The sequence below is a fragment of the Bison bison genome, unplaced genomic scaffold (genome assembly GCF_000754665.1).
Source record: "Bison bison bison isolate TAMUID 2011002044 unplaced genomic scaffold, Bison_UMD1.0 scf7180017864068, whole genome shotgun sequence".
Classification (NCBI taxonomy): domain Eukaryota; kingdom Metazoa; phylum Chordata; class Mammalia; order Artiodactyla; family Bovidae; genus Bison; species Bison bison.
The window spans coordinates 3,703,561-3,723,258 of NW_011494640.1; the positions used below are offsets into that span (position 1 = coordinate 3,703,561).

The window sequence follows — 19,698 nt, forward strand, 5'->3', positions numbered from 1 at the left end:
ACAACCGGCATGCTGGGGGTTAATTATGGACGCATGCCTCAGCACTGTGACAAGACTGGGAGCTCCTCAAGGTCTGGCTCTGACACTGACCAACCTGTAGATCTCTTCCAGCACACTGAAGGCACACATGTAATGAATAGCTGATGGATAAGTGAATGAAAAAAAATGACCAAAAGGGCTCCCTTGAGCACTTTTCCATGCAGTTTTGCCACTGTGTCTTGGGAAATACATTTAGGATTAGAACTCATGACCTCCTGGCGTCCAACCCTGTGGTCACACCACAGTTGTTATTGTTTCCAAGGGTGTCCTTTTCTGTCTTCATCCCATCTTCTTTTCTCATAAAACAGTGTTTTACAAACTGCGGTTCAGGGACCATTTCCAGACTAACAAAATTTATAGAGGCCCTCCTCTGTCCGTGACTCTGGGTTTGTCTCCTTGCTAGCAAGCAATTCTGTGAGGAAGATCTGGGTCAATGATGGTGAATGGATGGAAAGGGATGGAAAATATTTAAGAAATAAACTTAAAGGGATAAAGAGTACTATTTTTACTTGCCTTCTTAGATTAGATGGGACACCAGTCAATTCTAAAGGAAATCAACTCTGAATATTCATTTGAAGGACTAATGCTGAAACTGAAGCTCCAGTACTTTGGCCAACTGATGCCAAGAGCTGACTCATTGGAAAAGACCCTGATGCTGGTAAAGACTGAAAGTGGGAAGAGAAGGGGACAACAGAGGATGAGATGGTTAGATGGCATCACTGATTCAATGGACATGAGTTTGAGCAAACTCCAAGAGCTGGTGATGGACAGGGAGGCCTGGTGTGTTGCAGTCCCTGGGGTCACAAAGTTGGACACAACTCAGTGACTGAAAAACAACAACACAGTTTATATAGAAAGCAGAAAATTTTATGTAAATTGGAGCAGAAAAAATAACTACGGAGCTGAAGCACTCCACTATGATAATGCATCTCTATGGAGCATCATGTACAGAGTCCAGCCAGATGATTGCTAGGACGAACCAGTCAAGTCAGATGCTGAATTCATCCGAGCTTCTACTTTACACTGGTTTTCCTCCAGGACAGGCCGACTTCTCCTGTCAAAAGCAAAAGGAGCTGGGAGCACCATTCAAACCTAAATCAGCCCCCCTAAGTACAGCGGGGCTGGACCTTTTATTTTTTTCTGATGGCAGCTGCGGATATGTTAATACTCTTTCACTCACGACTACTACCACAACAGATGCTAAAAAGCCGGACACAAATCACAGATTTTTCAGAACAGAAAAAGACTAAGGACTATTTAAAGCAGAAAGAGATCTTGGTCCATCTGTCCCTCCACTCCCCCTAAGTGATGAAATGACACATACGAGGCCATACTGTTAAGAGTTAGTCGCTCAGTCGTGTCTGACTCATTGTGATCCCATGAACTGTAGCCTGCCAGACTCCTCTGTCCATGGAATTTTCCAGGCATGAATACTGGAGTGGGTCCATTCCCTTTGCCAGGGGATCTTCCCGACCCAGGAATCGAACCTGGGTCTCCTGCATTGCAGGCAGATTCTTTACTGTCTGAGCCACTAGGGAAGTCCATGAGGCCATAGAGTGAACATAAAGAAAGGGTGCAGTGCTCTGAGCATCTGTTCACCCACCTAGAGGGTTTTAATCTAGGGTCCACAGAAGGTCTACCTCCAGCTTTAGCAAAATCCAGGACCACATGAATGTAGTTGTTAGATTACTTTCCAAAGGATTGTGATATGACAAGAACTGGGTCAGAAATGACCGAAATGGTCTCCATTGTTGTATTTGTTTACTCACCCATTCACTGAACCTCTCGCCATTCTATGCTTCTTTTACACTTCAAAAACCCAACACCATGGAGCAGATGAGGCTAGCCTGGTACCCTGGGAGCCAGAGGTCACGGCACAGGCCAGGAAAGCCATGGTTTAACCTTGGAGAATCTATGGATTCATGTTGATGTATGGCAGAAACCTGCACAATATTGTAAAGCAATTTTCCGCCAATTAACAATAAAGAAAACAAAATTTAAAAACCTTAAAGAAAATGTTAAAATCTTAGAGATGTTAAAATTAACTTTCTTCTCAATTTTCATTTTGAAAAATGTAAAACTTTCAGGAAAGTTTAAAGAATAGTAAAATTAACATCCATATACCTCTCATTAAGACTCATCAAATGTCAACACTTTGACCTATTTCTTTTATCTTTCTCTTCCCTCTGTCCCTCTTTTCATATACTTAGCTTTTCTTAAACATATGAACTATTTTAAATTACATAGTACAGATCATGAAACTTTACCCCTTTATCCTTCTGCATGTGTCTTCCAAGAATAAAGGCATTCTTCTGCAGAACCACAGTACTACTATCACAGTTAAGATGAACAGTACTTCCCTATATACAGTCTGCAGATCATGTTTAAATGTCTTCAGTTGTCTCACAGAGGCTCTTTAGCTTTTTGTATTCCTCCTGATCTGGGCTCTAATCAAGGTTTACATTGTGTTTGGTAATCATGTCTCTTTAGTTTGTTTAGTGTATATGAATCCCTCTTTTTTTTTTTTTTCTTATAAATATAACACTGCCTTTTTTTTTTGAAGAGTCCAGGCCAGTTGTTTTGTAGAATGTCTCATGTTCTAGATTTATCAGCTTATGGAAGGAGGAAGAGAGGAAAGGACAGAAATAAATCAAATGTGGCAAAACTAATGTCTAAATTTCCAAGAAACAGAAAGTTAGGTTTTAAGTCTTGATTAGATTCAGGGGGAACTTCTGACATGAACCCTTCACAGGTGACGGCGTGCTTTGTACCGCATTCCTTCAGAAGGTACAAGCTGTCAGGGTGCCAGATTTGATCTGCTAAGGTGCTAAGAGCCAGATCGTTCTGGCTTCCTTTTACTCTTTATTAATTAATAACTAATCTGTGGAATAAAAGTTTTAGATCACGTGAATATCCTGTTCGGAAACAACTTTTCATGGCTTCCCTGGTGGCTCAGTGGTAAAGAATCCACCTATCAATGGAGGAGACGTGGGTTCAGTCCCTGCGTGGGTAAGATCCTGTGGAGAAGGGAATGGTAACCCACTCCAGTATTCTTGCCTGGAGAATTCCACGGACAGAGGAGCCTGGTAGGTGAGAGTCCATGGGGTCACAAAAGAGTCAGACATGACTTAGCAACTAAACAACAAAAACAACAATTAAAGAAAGGTTCAAATAACCTTTCAGCCAGTGATTTTAGCTTCCACTGATGAATTTTGCCTGAATCAATCATAGCTTTGCAAGCTATAAAATGGTGCTTTAACCTTCTGTATTATTAGCAGACACTCTCCTGTCAAGAGCTTTTCCTGCTCTGCTCCCTACTTTTTGTTTGTTTCTGGTTTCTCTTTGAGTATTATTACAGGTGCACTGACTTTAAAAAAATGATATGAAGTATAATCCATTACCATTACTATTCATTCTAATACTCAAATTGTCCCAAATTAGGCTGGTGGAAGCCCTTCCAGTGATCTCTATGTGCTTGTGCTGTGTCTCCTTAAGTCTTCCAGCACTTCTATGCTTTTTGGCACAGTAAATAGTTCAGGTTCACCTTAAACATTTCCTGCCCCAGACTAATAATCAGCACGTCCCTAAGGAGCCCAAATTTCTTTCAGTGGAGAATGAACGCTATTTAGAAACCAAGATAGGGTCCTAGAGATTGCTATGCTCATTATTACTTGGCCTTTTTAAAAAGCAGAATTAGAAAATACTGAGTTAAGTCATGTGAAATTGCTGATATTTGACTACTTATGACCTAACACTGGTAGCTTCATATGGTAGAACCTAGTATATACCGTTTCAGTCATATTTATACCTCCGACTGTACTCTAGTACTACAGAGTCCTTCCTCATCTTCTCCCATTCCATATTTACATTTTTATTCTCCCGTTGAGAACCTCAGCTCCCCATGGCTTCAATATTCAAAACAGTTTCAGAATTACAATCCCAATATCTGCCAGCAACAAAGTATCTGTTAAGATTTCTTTGGAGCTTTATCCTTAGAACACAGGCACAAAGGAGGTCCAGCACAGTGCCCAAAAGTTACTTTTTCCTCCGTGTGGTGATGCCACACATCTGATAAACATTAGGACCATTTATTATTGTCTTACGTCAGTTTTAGATATTTTGCTTTTGTTGTCATTCAGCCGCTAAGCTGTGTCCGACTTTCTTGTACTAAATGGTTGATACCTATGTATAGGTGCAGCTCTTTTCATAAATTTTCACTTATTTTGTGTCAAGAACAAATTGAAGCTGTAGGAACCAGTAGAATGTCAATGTGAAGGTATCACAGGTGAAGCTATCATAGGTTGACAGAAAGAAGGCCAGAATTCCTCCATTCATTGTTTATGGGCATTTACTACTCTAGGTGTCTGGGACACATTTGAGAACAAAGAATCTTACCCATTTACATTCTAGTGGGGGAGGGGGCTGCAGAAAATCAACAGTATTGTAATTGAGTGTTCAGTTCAGTTCAGTTGCTCAGTCGTGTCCAACTCTTTGTGACCCCATGAACCGCAGCACGCCAGGCCTCCCTGTCCATCACCAACTCCTGGAGTTTACCCAAACTCATGTCCATTGAGTCGGTGATGCCATCTAACCATCTCATCCTCTGTCGTCCCCTTCTCCTCCTGCCTTCAATCTTTCCCAACATCAGGGTAAAGAATCTTACCCATTTACATTCTAGTGAGGGAGAGGGCTGCAGAAAATAAACAGTATTGTGATTAAGTGTGATGGAGGTTAAAAAAAAAAGAACATTAGAACAGAGTAAGGAGGGCTGGAAGTACTCATAACAATTATAAATAGGAAAGTCAACATAGGCTTCAAAAGAGATGGTGACATCTGAAGATGACATGAAGGTGAGGAGTGAGCCACGGACTTTATATGGAAGAAAGACTTGGGCAAAAGGAAGAGCTAGTGCAAAGGCCTGGAAGCCACCAATTAGTTTATCTGAAAGCCCTGAACTACTGGGCACAATTCAACCAAAACAGTTGACGTGTAGATCAGGAATGGCTTGTCCTCTTCGCTCTTTCACTTCCAGTCCAAGTCTAAAACCCAGGCTTGCGGATGTTCAGAATGCAGCTCTGCACAGCTAAGGGAGTAACAAGAACAGCCCAGTTCCACTTTCTGGGTCCAGAAAGTCTTTCTACCAGAAATGCTCACTGAACATCTCACTCTCTTCTTTGACCTCTGGTAGTAGAGCTTTCTTATAACCCAGATTTAAAATATCACATTGGGGTTGCTTTAAAACAGAGTGGAAGAACAGTGATTGATACATAATAAGTTTTAAAATCAGACAAAATGAAGTAGCAGTAAGCTTACAGGAAATGCTCTCATAGGGGGATCAAATATCTAAACCCCTAAATATAAGATTAAGAGTTTAGGCATGAAAAGTTCTCCTATGTGTAAAATGTATCTGAGGTCTTCAGCTCAAGACACAGGAAATCTCACACTCATTAAAAATGCTTTTTCCTCCCCCTACATCACCTAGAAATCATCTCATGAGAGGTGATTTTTCACTCTCCTTTTATGGATGGGAAACTAAGGCTCAGAGAATTAAACTAACTTGCTAACATCACAGAACTGCAGAACTTTAACTTAAAGGAACAAGAATTCAAAAGAGAAGGCGTTAAAAGAAGTTAATTAGACCAAGAAGTTTGATTTCAAATGGAAGCTGAAATCTCTTCTAGTCACCCTTGGTTCCATAGTTTAACTTAAGATTTAAACAGCCCAGAAGCATTTTGGCGGAACCAATAATTACCCCAAATTTCTTTGAGAAATGTTTCTCTATGGTTGATTAAATTGACAATGACTTCATTTTTAGGTACCAAATCTAAATGTGACAACTTTTTACCCTCAGCCTGAAAATCCACATACAGAGTTCTGACATCAAGTTATTATTCAAAATGAATATTCTTTAGTATGCCAGAGAAAGTCAAGTTCTAAGTATCCAAAAGCAGGAAAAGGTAGCCAAAGAGGAGCATAAAGTATACTACTTTAAAATACCACTCTTTTAAATTTGGCTTTGCAATTTCCAGAAAAGCCATAGTTAATATATTAAAATAAAACAGAAAATGTAAACCAAACTTTAATATGACTTTATTAGCAACTTAAGCACAATGGTAAAGGCTAGTATTGGACAGATTTAAATTCTAGTGGACAGAATTAAGAATAGTCACAAAGTCAAGGAATTCACTATGTCTAGACATCTCTCCTAGATTTCTATTTGAGGAACAGTCATCCTTTGAATTCCCAAGCCAGGAATTCAGAACCTGCTGTTGAAAGGATCATCATCCTTAATTCTCAATCCATTTATCAGGCTAAAATGCAAATGTAAGTGGTGAATACATTTCCACAGCACTGGAACTCCAAAGAGCCTTCTCAGGGAGCATGCTGAGCTAACTGGGGAAGGGTTAAGCCACCCCTATTTTTCAGATCTGAAAACAGTTGTTCTGATATGAGAAGAATCATTACAATGGTGCCAGCTCCCTTCTATAAAAGCTATACACATTTTCTGCACAACTGTATGATTGTTATGGCAACCATAAAAATGGAACTATCATTCTTCAAATTACACACTACCCATACTGGATTACCTACATAGTCTGCTCTTCCGCATCACCCAGAATTTCTTTTCAGAAAGTGCTATGTCTGTCCTATAGATGTTTAGGAGCAAGATAAAGTGGTCTCTTTCAAAGGGAGAGTCCACAACAATGAATCTTTCAAAGGCCCAGTTCTTCAAGAATTCTAGGACTTCCCTGTCAAGCCTTTTAATCCCATGGTCACTGGGAGGCCTCGAAATATTTCCCCTGGGAGGCAGGGGAACTGCCTGGAAAATGTATTCCCCTAAATGACTGATTTTATTATAAGCATGAATAAGAGCACCATGAATGAGCCTTATTAGACCTCGATCAGTTCTGCAAAGTACAGAGAACATTTACTAGAGTCTCAGTTCAGGAAAGTGAGAGATTTAAGAAAACACATAAGCATTTTAATTAAATTTACTGTAGAAAATAATAATAACATGAATACAGCAAACTAAAATGTCAAAAATTTCAGCTGTATTTCATGATGATCAGGGACTCTTTAAAAATCACTTTGGCCAACATAAGTAGGATTTTGTAATTTTTAACAGAAAAGAGTAATGGAGAAAGCAAATTCTAGTCTTGTCTTTTAAATATTAATTTTAGGTCAAAATTCTCTCTCATTGTTCACAGAACTGATTCCATAGTTAAAAAAAAAAAAAAAAAAGGCAGCCTGGTAGTAACTTTCTGGCTGATTTTAATATAGAATACTTAGATTTTGGATGAAAATGTGTTCAAAATACTGTTTGCGCCATAGAGTTTCCAAATAAGGCACTGAAATTTATCTAGATTTCCTTTATCAAAAAACACCACCACCACCCAAAAATTCCCCAGGCAAGTCAAGCTCTAATATAGCACCTCTAGTCACAGGAGGTATTCCTTCAGGGTGCAGTGAACCATTAATGTTCCCTTCATTCCCACTCCAACTTCAGGGGACGAGGAGCCCCGAAGTGATCCCCAATGACCTCATCCACAGCCTACACTTCTTCTTGCACTTTCAGGGTTCAAGTTATCCAGCATAATTCCTCTATCTCAGCCCAATCCCCATCTTTTAGCCTTTATGACATTTTGAACTGACCACGAATTCATAATCCCACCCTCACATCCTACTGAAACAGCTCCCCAGCTGGATTCCAGTCTCCTTCCTCTCTTGCCTTCCTGCCTTTCAGATCCTTTAGCATTTGACTACCAGGATGAAGTTCCTAAAACACACCGTTAGATTATGCTTCTTTCTCATAATGTATGCTTTCTCAAAAATCTGCACTGGCTTCCAGCCACCCTGACATTACAGTCCTCAGTTTGGCATTCCATATCCTCCATGATCTGGCTTCAAACTACTTTGCCCCCCCTTACTTAAGATGACCTATCTTCATCAACATAGTGCCTTAGTAAGCCAGTTCTACGAGCATCCTGAATTAATGACTTGTGTAGATCCATCATTTCTTTTTCTAGATTTTATTCTCTCGGGTAGAAAGGACTATCTCTTTCAATTACATATTTTTCAGTTCCAACAATACCTAGAGTTCAGTTCAGTCACTCAGTCGTGTCTGACTCTTTTGTGACCCCATTGACTGCAGCACGCCAGGCTTCCCTGTCTATCATCAACTCCTGGAGTTTACTCAAACTCATGTCCACTGAGTTGGGCATGCCATCCAACCATCTCATCCTCTGTCGTCCCCTTCTCCTCCTGCCCTCAATCTTTCCCAGCATCAGGGTCTTTTCCAATGAGTCAGCTCTTCGCATCAGGTAGCCGAAGTACTGGAGTTTCAGCTTCAGTATCAGTCCTTTAATGAATATTCAGGACTGATTTCCTTTAGGATTGACTGGTTGGATCTAGAACCTAGAGTTCAGGGTCTTGCAAATAGTAAAGATAATCAATATTTACTGAATTGAATCTTTAATCAGGCTCCTTCAGCTCTAACCACAGGAAAAAAGGCTGGAGCTGTGGTAGAGCTGATACCCCCTTGACTGGAAGTACCATCTATCTGTGAGAGTGGAATCCACTTCAGGTGATACCTAGGGACCTCTAGCTCTGGCCTGAGAATACAACCCTAGAAACTTTTCTAGGTTTAAAACCCAAGTCCTTTGCCAAGTCCAAGGCAATGCATCTTAATGCTCACCAGAAAGAAGGAAGGGGCAGTATTTTATCAAGCATAATGTATGCTAGACCTGGGCTAAGCATTATGCGTGTTATATTTAATCCCTGCCACGACCTCATAAGAAATATAGCAACTGTACATTCCTTTTAACTTGTACAGAAAGAAAGGCTCAGAGTATTTAAGTAACTTGCCCAAGAACACATACCTAGTAAGTGGCAGAGTGATAACACTAGCCAAATTTGTCTCTAAAACCTACATTCTAATATTTCACTCCTATGCTATCAGGGCCATTAACATTTTCAAACTCCTGGGATAGAAAAGTAACCAGTGGCACCATGGCATAAAGGGAGGAGGAAACAAGAGTTGTGGTGGACTGTTAACTGGCTTGACGCTCCCTCTCCCAAACCAACACGTAACCCAAAGCAGGACAAAATTTAATTCTCACCCTTGAATTTGGAATCAGGACAGGGAGAGTGAAAGAAAGAGGAAGGCATGTGAGGCGGGGAGAGGGAGAGAGAAGCAAGGCTCCTTCTGGGTAGCTGTGGTAGCTCTTAGTAGCAGCCATCCCCCTCAGGGACAGGAAGCAAGAGAGGCTGGTGTGAATTAGGGGAAGCCAGGGTGTAGAGGGCGTGAGGGGCGGAGGTGAAGCAAGAAACCTTTCTGGGTTTCCTGCCTCACTGCAGTCCCTGGTTCCCTGCCCTTGAATTCTGGGAGTCATCACAGGATCCTTAAAACAAATTCCCCTTTCTGCTTAAGTGAGCTCCAGTGGTTTCTGTTATTTGGGACCAAAAGTCTTAATTAATGCAACAGCTGTGGAAAGTTTCCTAGAATGGCGAACTCCTTGTGGCTTTCCCCAAGGCTTTCTCGTTAGCAAGCCATGACAGAATGTTACAGCTGATGCTTCCACACTGCCCACTCCTGGGAGCACCAGGTGCTGGGAAGCAGAGGGAGGGCATGGCAGGGTATCAACATTGAGTTACTATTGTGGGAGGAGGGGAAGTGCCGCACTGTATAGCACACGGGATCTAGTTCCAACCAGGGATCGAACCCTTGCCCCCTGCAGTGGAAGCCCAGAGTCTTAACTGCTGGACCACGAGGGAAGTCCCTCAAGTTTCTATTTCAAAAACAAATTAATTTTTAGGATTGCTTCTGTAATTAGAATTACACAAAGTACAATGAATGCTATGACATTTTTTTGGCCAGCAGAGATTTGAAGGAGGTTCTAACTTCTCCTTTCTCAAAATGGGGAGGGGAAGCATGTGGTGTTTGTTTGTTTGTTTGTTTTGATTTGATGTTTTCCTTGTTTTTTTTAATGTTTTATCAAGGGTATGAGTTTTAATGTGGAGACATACGGAGATGGTGGTAAGAGGTTCCTAGACTGCAGAACTGAATTCAAGTCCATGCTTTGCCCCTCTCAGCCATGTGACTTTGAGCAAGTGACTACACTCATCTGAGCCATAGTTTCTTCATCTGTCAAACAGGGGTGATTATTGGATTAAAAAGTTCATTTGGGTTTTTCTATACCATCCCAAACTAACTTTTTGGCCAATCCAATATTTCACAGGGTTGTTTTAATGATTAAATAGGGTAATGCTTAAGTATAAAATAATTATACCTATCAAAAAGTACAAAGGATGCAGTCAATAAATTATATTTTGGTATATGTATATTTGGGCTTTCCTGGTGGCTCAGATGGTAAAGACTCTGCCTGCAATTCAGGAGACCCAGGTTTGATCCCTGGTTTGGGAAGATCCCCTGGAGAAGGGAATGGCAACCCACTCCAGTATTCTTGCCTAGAGAATTCCATGGACAGAGGAACCTGGAGGGCTACAGTCCATGGGGTTGCAAAGAGTCGGGCATGACTGAAGCAACTTAGCACATATGTTTATTTGCCACATTAACAACAAGGCTAAATGAAAACTTCAGACTTTCCCATGTGTTAATTTCCCTTATCCTGGATATGTCTGGCAGAACGTAACGGAGATGATCTATTACTAGGGAACGGGTCTTTCTCTTGGTGTGTCCTTGGTGTGTATCAAGCCCCAAGGCAGAGACAACAGGAAAGGGACACCCAATGAGCACCTCCTCCGTGCCCAGCACTGCGTCAGGTCTGACCAACAGTCAAGATCATGCGAGTGATTTAATATTTTCAAAGTAGCTCTATTTCAAAAAGAAACGATTAAATATGGCTATAGAAAAGGATAATTGAACACACATTTAAAGCATTATTATGCTTGTGGGAACACTCCTATCCTAGGAATTCTAATTACATCTGTAAGACCACAGGAGAACTGTTTAAACAATCACAATTTGAAACTCTGGATTCTCCCACATACAAACTTTGGTATAATTCCACTAGGTCACCTCTCAGGCAAAAAGAATACAGGGCAACTTTACATTTGCAAACTCTGAGTGAATATATGTAACAAATATGAGTAAATATATGCAACAAAACCATCACACATGTAACAGGACCTCTATGCACATCAATATCTTCCTCTGAAACCTACAAAGAGACTTCATACACTTGCTCACATCATGCCACAACTGCTCAAGAGGTTTTTGGAATTCTGTAAGAACTACTTTCTAAGCCAATTCACAAGCTTCACAAGAAAATCAGTTTTACTACTTTATAATTATACTTTTTTTTTTCTTTTGAAGTCGTATTATCCAGCCTGATCACCCACCTGATTTACCACTCTTGGCTCCAAACTGACTTAGCTGTTTCCAAAATTCAAATGTACTCTCAAAAGATGAAGATTTGCCATTGTTGAAAATGTGCCTTAGGCTCTGAAGGCAATTTCCGAAGAGGAGTCCAAAAATGTGTATGGCTCCTTACCCGCTGCCTGCCAGCAGGCTCAAACCCTCCTCATTCTCACAAACATCTTCAGGACCCTGCTTCTGTCAAGCTCCCTGTCACAGCCTCTGGTGTGGCAAAGCTCTTTGAAAGGCATGTATGTATTTAGCGTCCCCACTTTTTCATGTCCCTTCCACTCTTTTGGCTCTGGTGATGCCACTGAAACAACTCACGAGATAGTCCAAAGACAAAGAAAAGGGCTTGATAGATAAATGCAATGACTTCTGTCCCAGAGCCCAGGGCAGCTCACCCTTGCTTGGAACTTGCCTTCCCTTTACCTCTTCTAACACCCTCCTTTCTGTAGCCCGCTCCTCACCTTTTCCTAAGAAGCTTCCACCCTTTAAATGTCGGAGCTCTTCACAGTCCATCACTGGTCCTCTTTCCCTTTTCTGACTATAGGCTTACCAGGTATATGCATTCACTTTGTGGCTTTAACTACTACTTCATGTACCTGAGTAGGTATCTGCAGCCCAGACTCCATTCATGAGTGCCAGCTGTTTCTTTCTGCCTCTTGGACATCTCCTATTGATTATCCTAGGCACTTAATACCCAAATTTTACTCATCTTCCTCCATCCAAACTTTCTGTTCTCGCCCTCTAACTCACACCCTCAGATTTTCCTGAACTTAACCTAGGCCTAAGGTTACTGACATACAGACATATCCTCCTACTGAGAGGTCTTCTCAGACGATGTCAGTGACAGTGTTAATTGCCTTTTCCTCTTCCTTTTAAAATAATAATAAGACAAAAGCCTGTGGAAATTCTATTCATCCCTCATGATCAAGTTCAAAGATTACCTGGCTTTAAAGTTTCCTCATGCAAAATTAATTACTTTCTCATCTGTGTTCATCTGGTGCCCCTTTAAAAAATTTTAAACTTTTATTTTGAGATAATCATTGATTAATACACAATGTAAGAAATAATAGAGAGATGCTATCTTTCTGTTGGGGCTTCCGAGGTGGCTCAGGGTTAAAGAATCCGCCTGCGAATGCAAGAGATGTGGGTTCGATGCCTGGGTCAGGAAGATCTCCTGGATGAGGAAATGGCAACTGGCTCCAGTATTCTTGCCTGGAGAGGAAAATTACATGGACAGAGGAGCCTAGCAGGCTACAGTCTACGGGGTCACAAAGAGTTGGACACAACTGAGCAGACACACATCTTCCTTTTACGTGACTTCCAATGGTAAATCTTATAAAATTATAGTACAATATCAAAACCAGGATGTTGATGTTGAGACAGTGCACTGATCTTATTTAGATAACCCATTGGTACCTGTATTCATGAAGTCCTCAACAATTTCATCATACGCGGAGGTTCATATAAGCACCACCTCAGTCGAGATAAAGAATGCTATCTTATCTCAAGGATGCTTCAAGTTGTCTGTTAATAATAATCATACCTAACTCCCACCCGTCTGCACGCCTCAGTCCCTGACAACTACAAACCTATTCTCCATTTTCAAAATGTGTCTTTCCTAAAAAGTGACATCAGTAGAATCATACAGCTATAAACCTTGCAGACTGGCTTTTTTTTTAACTCAGCTTATTTCCTGAAGATTCATGCAATTGTTGTGTATATCAACAGTCCATTCCTTTCTGTTCCTGAGTACCATTCCATGATGTGGATGTACCACAGCTTGTCTAACCATTCACCCATGGAAGGGAATCTGGGTTGTTTCCAGTCTGAGGATGCTACAACTAAAGATGCTATGAAAACCTGTGCATAAGTTTTTGTGTGAAACGTAAGTTTTCATTCTTCTGGGATAAATGCCTAAGAATGCAATTACCAGGCTATATGGTGGTTGCACTTAGCTTTTTGAGAAACTGCAAAAAGTGTTTCCAGAGTGGCTGTGCCATTTTACATTTCCACTAGCAGTGTGGGAATGAATCACTTTCTCTGCTTGGAACTTCTCACAGACTTTGGTTTTTGCTTTTACTTTAGCCATTCTGATAGGTAAGTACTGGTATTTTCATTGTAGACTTAATTTGCATTTTCTAGTGGCTAATGATATTCAACTTAAAAAATATTTATTATTTATTTATTCATTTGGCTGCACCAGGTCATAGCTGGAGCACTCAGGTTCTTTGATCTTCACTGCAGTAGGGAGATCTTAAGTTGCAGCCTGCAAACTCACAGTTGTGGCACGTGGGATCTAGTTCCCTGCCCAGGGATTGAACTCAGGCACCCTGCATTGGCAGTGTGGAGTCTTAGCCACTGGACCAAAGTCAGGGAAGTTCTTAGATGTTTTTTTGTTTATGCATTTGCCATAAGCAGCATGTGTCTTCTGCCAATTTTCTAACTGGATTGCTTTTATACTGTTGAGTTTTAAGGGTTCTCTACATATTGTAGACACTATTCCTTTGTTGCATATGCGGTTTGCAAATATTTTCTCCCAGTCTAGCTTGTCTTTTCATCTTCTTAACAGAGTCTTTCACAGGAAAACAAAATTTCTAATGTCATTGAGAACCAATTTATCCATCTTTCCTGACATGGACTGTGCTTTTCGTGTCAAGTCTAATAACTCTTTTGAAGTGTGGAAGCACGTGTGTTCAGCTGTGTCTGATTCTTTGCAACCCCATGGACTAAAACCCACCAGGCTCCTCTGTCCATGAGATTTCCCAGGGAAGAGTACAGAAGTGGGTTGCCATTTCCTTCTCCAGGGGATGTTCCTGAACCAGGGATCAAACCCGTGTCTCCTGCATTGGCAGGTGGATTCTTTTACCACTGAGCCACCAGGGAAGTGGCAAAGTAGAAGCCATCCCTTTACTAACCTTCTATCATGCAAGTATTCTATACACATTTCTGTGAGTTTTATAGTTTATAATGAAGCCCATTTTCAGTTAATTTTTGCCTAAAGCATGAGGTTTAGGTTAAGGATCATTCATTTGTCTATATATGCTCAATTCCTCCAACAAACTTCATTTGCTGGAAGGCTATCTTTCCTCCATTGAATTGCTTCTGATCCTCTATCAAAAATTAATTGCGCATATTTGTGTGGAACTAATCCTGAGCTTTCTATTCTGTTTCATTTATCGACGTGCCTATCGCCCATAGGTTTTTTGTAGATGATCTTTATCAAGCTGAGAATGTTCTTCTCTTTGTCTAGTTTGCTGAGAGCTTTTGGTATGAATGTGTGTTGAATTTTTCCCAAATGCCTTTTCTGTAATAGTTGACGGGATCTTACAATTTTAAATTTTTGTTTATTCTGTTGACATGATAGATTACATGTATTGATTTTTAACAATGGTTTTTAAATTTTTTTATTTATATTTTTTTGGCTGTGCTGGGTCTTCATTGCTGCCCAAACTTTTCTTGAGTTGTAGCATGCAGGCTTCTCATTGCTGTGAGCATGAGCTCTAGAACATAGGTTTCAGCAGTTGCAGTAAGAAGGTTCAGTAGTTGTGGTTCCCGGGTTCTAGAGCACACGCTCAATAGTTGAGGTGCATAGGTTTAGTTGCTCCGCAGCACGTGGGATCCTCCCAGACCAGGGATTGAACCCATGTCTCCTGCACTGGCAGGCTGATTCTTTACCACTGAGCCACCAGGGAAGCCCTTAATAATAATTTTATTTGGCCACCTCATGCGAAGAGTTGATGATTCATTGGAAAAGACCCTGATGCTGGGAGGGATTGGGGGCAGGAGGAAAAGGGAACAACAGAGGATGAGATGGCTGGATGGCATCACTGACTTGATGGACGTGAGTCTCAGTGAACTCCGGGAGTTGGTGATGGACAGGGAGGTCTGGTGTGCTGCGATTCATGGGGTCGCAAAGAGTCAGACACGACTGAGCGACTGATCTGATCTGATCTGATCTGATAATTCACACACCATAAAATTCACCCTTTAAAATATACAATTCAAGCTTTGCACAGCTGTAGTACTGCAACCAGTGAGGTTTATTCAAGGCATGATTACTGCTAATTGGAAATAATCACATGGACACTTCAGAGTTACAGAATCATTTCCCTTACCTACCCTCATAATATTTTCATCACCCAAAATAGAAACTCCGTACCCATTAGCACTTACTCCACATCTCCCCTTCCCTGTAGCCCCTAGCCAACACCATGTGACTCTTATCTGTAGGACACCATGCGACCTTTTATGTCTGGTTCCTTTAGCTTGGCATTATGTCTTCAAGTTTCATCCATGTTGCAGCATGTACCTGTACTTCATTTCTTTTCACGGCCAAAAAATATTCCAATGAATGAATGCACCACGTAGTGTTAACCTGTTTACAGCTGACGGGCATTTAGGTTGTTTCCATCTTTTTGCTATTAAGGAGATGCTGTTATGAACATCCATCCACATTTAACTTTTTGGGTGCATATGTTTCTAATTCTTTAACAGCCAAATTGGTGGCTCATTACCTCTATGTTTAACCCTTTGAGGAACTGCCAAACAGTTTTCCAAAGTGGCTACATCATTTTACATTCACACCAGCAATCTGTGAGGATTTCAATTTCTCTGCACCCTCATTAACACTTATTATCTGTATTTTTGACCATAGCTATCCTAGTTAATCTGTTTTTTTCTGTGATCACTTTTCCTTTGCCTGACCAAAGGTGACGAAGACTTGCTCCTACACACATCTGGTGTCAGAGGCACGCAAGCACGGAGAGCAGAAGACACAAAGGAGGAACGTGCTTTTCTTTATAGGTATGCAGAGCTTACCGAATCTGTGGGCTTGTCTTTGGCCAAATTTGGGAAGTTATCAACCATTATTAGCTGGGTATAAGCTTAGTTCCCCACTAAGCCCCACTGCCATCAGGAATAGGAAAAGCTAAAGTCTGGTGTATACTACTTTGTCACTATAATTTGGGGGCACAAGTTCAAATCCCTGTTGACACAAGGAGAGGGAAGCAGGTTAAGTGCTAAATATCCCTCTCTCACCACGTTGTTTATGCTGGCAGAAGGCAGAGGCTCAGCTTGCCCTGAGCTCCACTGACACCAGGCAAGGATGTTATGGTAAGTGGCCCTGACCAATAGTCTCTTTGCTGCCAGGCAGGAATGGAGGCTCATCTCATCACTGGAAGCTGCTGGTACTGCTCTCAGGGGACAGTGGGAAAATGCTTCCTTTTACTGGACAGCGGATGGAAGGTCAGTTCCACTCTTGATTCTGTCAGTTCTACCCGTGCAGGGGAAACAGAAAAGTCTGCTTCCACTGGATGGGAACAGGTGAGCTCTCTGCTTGGCCCCAGTGACACTATCGCAGTTAGGGAATTGGAGCATGCCTGCTTCTACTTAGGAGGGGAAGGAAGAACGGCTTCATGCTTAGTTTCACTGACACCACTCTGGCAGGGGAACTAGAGCACCGCCAACCACTTCTCCTGGGCAGGGGAGGGAAGATTAGTCCCCTGCTCAGATCCACAGACATCTCCCTAAGCAGGAATCAGTGTCACCTGCAATGTGGCAGGCAGAATGGAAGATTAAGTCCCTGCATGGCTCCACAGACATCACCAAGTGGGGCGGAGGGAGGGAGCAATTGGAGCACTGCTGCGTGATTTCATGAGATAGGATGGGGTGGGGTGTAGACTGTGAACACTGTGCCCAGGCCCACAGAAACCACGGTGTGTGTGTGTGTGTGTGTGTGTGTGTCTTTTCCACTGGCATTTGGTTGGAGTATGGTGAGCACTGCTTAAAAGCTTTTCTGTTTTAGACTATCCTTTTCTTGGTCTTTTGGCTAGAAGAGAAAGGTTTCTCTTGGAGACCACTTTTCCTGTGCTTTTTGGCCATTCTAGGTTGGCAATTTCCACAGTACCCTATTTAGGATTTGTAGGAGACAATAAGAAAACCAGGGGATCACTGTCATGCTGGCCCTCGAGTCCTGAGACCCCCCTAGGCAATCCACCTTCTCTTCCCCTTCCTTCAGAATCTTCCTACACGTGTTTGTTGTGTTATGCTCCACGTTTACAGCTGTTAATACAAAGAGCCAGGAAAGAATGCGTTTACTCCATCTTTGTCAGAAATATAAGTTGTGCCTTATTTTATTACAGTAATTTTAACACTTTACTCTTTAGTGTGAAAATCAGATAGGAAAACATCTTAACAACTTCTTTTTTGAAGGCACTGCACCGTGTTTTATCTATATTTTTGCCTAGGAATATCAAAAAGAAATAGGAATGATTCCTACTGTTGCTTAAAAACACATTCAGTTCAGTTCTGAATACATTAACACATTCTGCAAACTTCTAAATAAAACCCTTTTTGTCTTTTTCTCCCTTATCTTATACATATATATACATATATGATTTACTATATACTAATTAGTTTCTAGAAACAGAAAGATCTAGTCCTTGTTCTTGAGGACACTGCTCTCCATCAGAAAGAGAGAGCTGTACACAGGTAAATTAGAAATACAATATGGCAAGTGTTATAACATAGGTATGAACAAATGGTCAAGGGAAAGAAGAACGGGGCATGACTAATACTTTCAGAGTGAGATGTCAAAAGATTCACAGTAGTGAAGATGGGTCCTGAAAAGTGGATGAAATGCAGTACAGGGCAAGGGCGAGAGACAGAACTAGCACAGAGTAAGATCTTTGGGGAAAGATGAAGGGTTAAGTACAGAACAAGATACCTCATAGAAAGCTAAGACATTTATCCCCCTCTTTTCCTATTATCAATAAAGCTGTTAATTTCACGCCACTGATGTGGATGTCAAGCTGTCCAACATTTCTAAATCTTAAGAATGATTTGCCCATACAATTATTTACTTCTCATGGCCCTTATTTTCAAATTCTTTCTCTTCTCACTATTATCTTCAGTGCGGGTTTGCTTCTTTCTCAAAACTTTCTGCTGGAAGTTGTCTCCTTTTAGCCCCATCCCTGGCATGAAAAAGTGAAGAGCCTTGAGAATGACGGCAGTGGGACTGGCAGAGTATGGACCTCTCCACACAGGCATTAGTAACACCGGTGGAATGGTTAAAATGAACCTTTTCAACCAGAGGCCTATAAAAATCTGATGTACATTTATTCAAGAGAAATAGATGAATTTCAATTAGAATAGTGAGCTCTGTGCGTTTTTTACTTGCCTTAATTCTCACGGCCCACTCCCCAGCTCTGAGGTGGCCTTGAAAACCAACAGCTTTCTAATTCTGGTGAAAACCAACAGCCTAGCAGCCACTGGAGGGGACACAGCAGGTTCAGAAGCTCACCAAAATCTGCATTCTTGTCATTATGGAAGTTGTCTGGCAGTTCTCTGAAAAACCCCATTCATGTTACTTTGACCTGACTCATACCTAACTCCTATGCAAAAAGCCTTATAGCCTCAGGGGTGCTTGCTAAAAACAGTCAGCAGCAATTATTTAACATCACAGATTTCTGAGATAGCAGTAACAGCTGGAAAATAAGAAGCTGACCAAAAAAGTTAAAGGAGTCCCCAGGGGCCTTTGCAAAGACTTGACATATTCCTGGGGGTTGAGACAGCTGCATACATGCATAAGGCTGCGTACATGCCAACAGACACCAGAAAAGGACTTAAGCTCTCACCTCTGGTTGACCTTGAAGCTCTGCACAGCAGGAAGTGAAGACTAAGGCAGAGCTGTAAAGTGCATGTTTGAACATTGGAGATATGACCCAATCAGTATATGCACAGAGGCTCTCAGCAAAGGCTAAGAGACCATTGGTTCAAAGCATTTAAGAAAATCTCCGTTCATTCATTAGCTGACCATTAAGCTAGCAAAGCAGAAATTTTAGTGACTTCACACAACAAAGAATACAGACTCTACACAATTAGAATTAGTTCAGTGAAGTCACAAGGGCAATAAAAACAGTAACAATAACAAACCCTAGGGAGATAGGAAGGTGATTTTCAGAGTTCACACAGTAGTTCAGTTCAGTCGCTCAGTCGTGTCCCACTCTTTGCAACCCCATGAACCGCAACACGCCAGGCCTCCCTGTCCATCACCAACTCCCAGAGTCCACCCAAACCCATGTACATTGAGTCAGTGATGCCATCCAACTATCTCTTCCTCTGTCATCCCCTTCTCCTCCTGCCCTCAATCTTTCCCAGCATCAGGGTCTTTTCAAATGAGTCAGCTCTTCGCATCAGGTGGCCAAAGTATTGGAGTTTCAGCTTCAACATCAGTCCTTCCAATGAACAGCCAGGACTGATCTCCTTTAGGATGG

The 19,698-nt window shown here is 41.5% G+C and overlaps 1 protein-coding gene and 1 long non-coding RNA gene across 2 annotated transcripts in view; one reads left to right on the forward strand and one right to left on the reverse strand.

Moving 5' to 3' along the window:
- DIS3L2 (DIS3 like 3'-5' exoribonuclease 2) overlaps nucleotides 1-19,698 on the reverse strand; it is a 347,038-nt gene that overhangs the window by 162,125 nt on the left and 165,215 nt on the right. The gene's annotated exons all lie outside the window — the stretch shown is intronic.
- LOC104986409 lies at nucleotides 3,088-17,847 on the forward strand. The gene is made up of 3 exons (XR_825034.1): nucleotides 3,088-3,125; nucleotides 16,135-16,228; nucleotides 16,574-17,847. It is a non-coding gene; the product is annotated as an uncharacterized LOC104986409 (long non-coding RNA).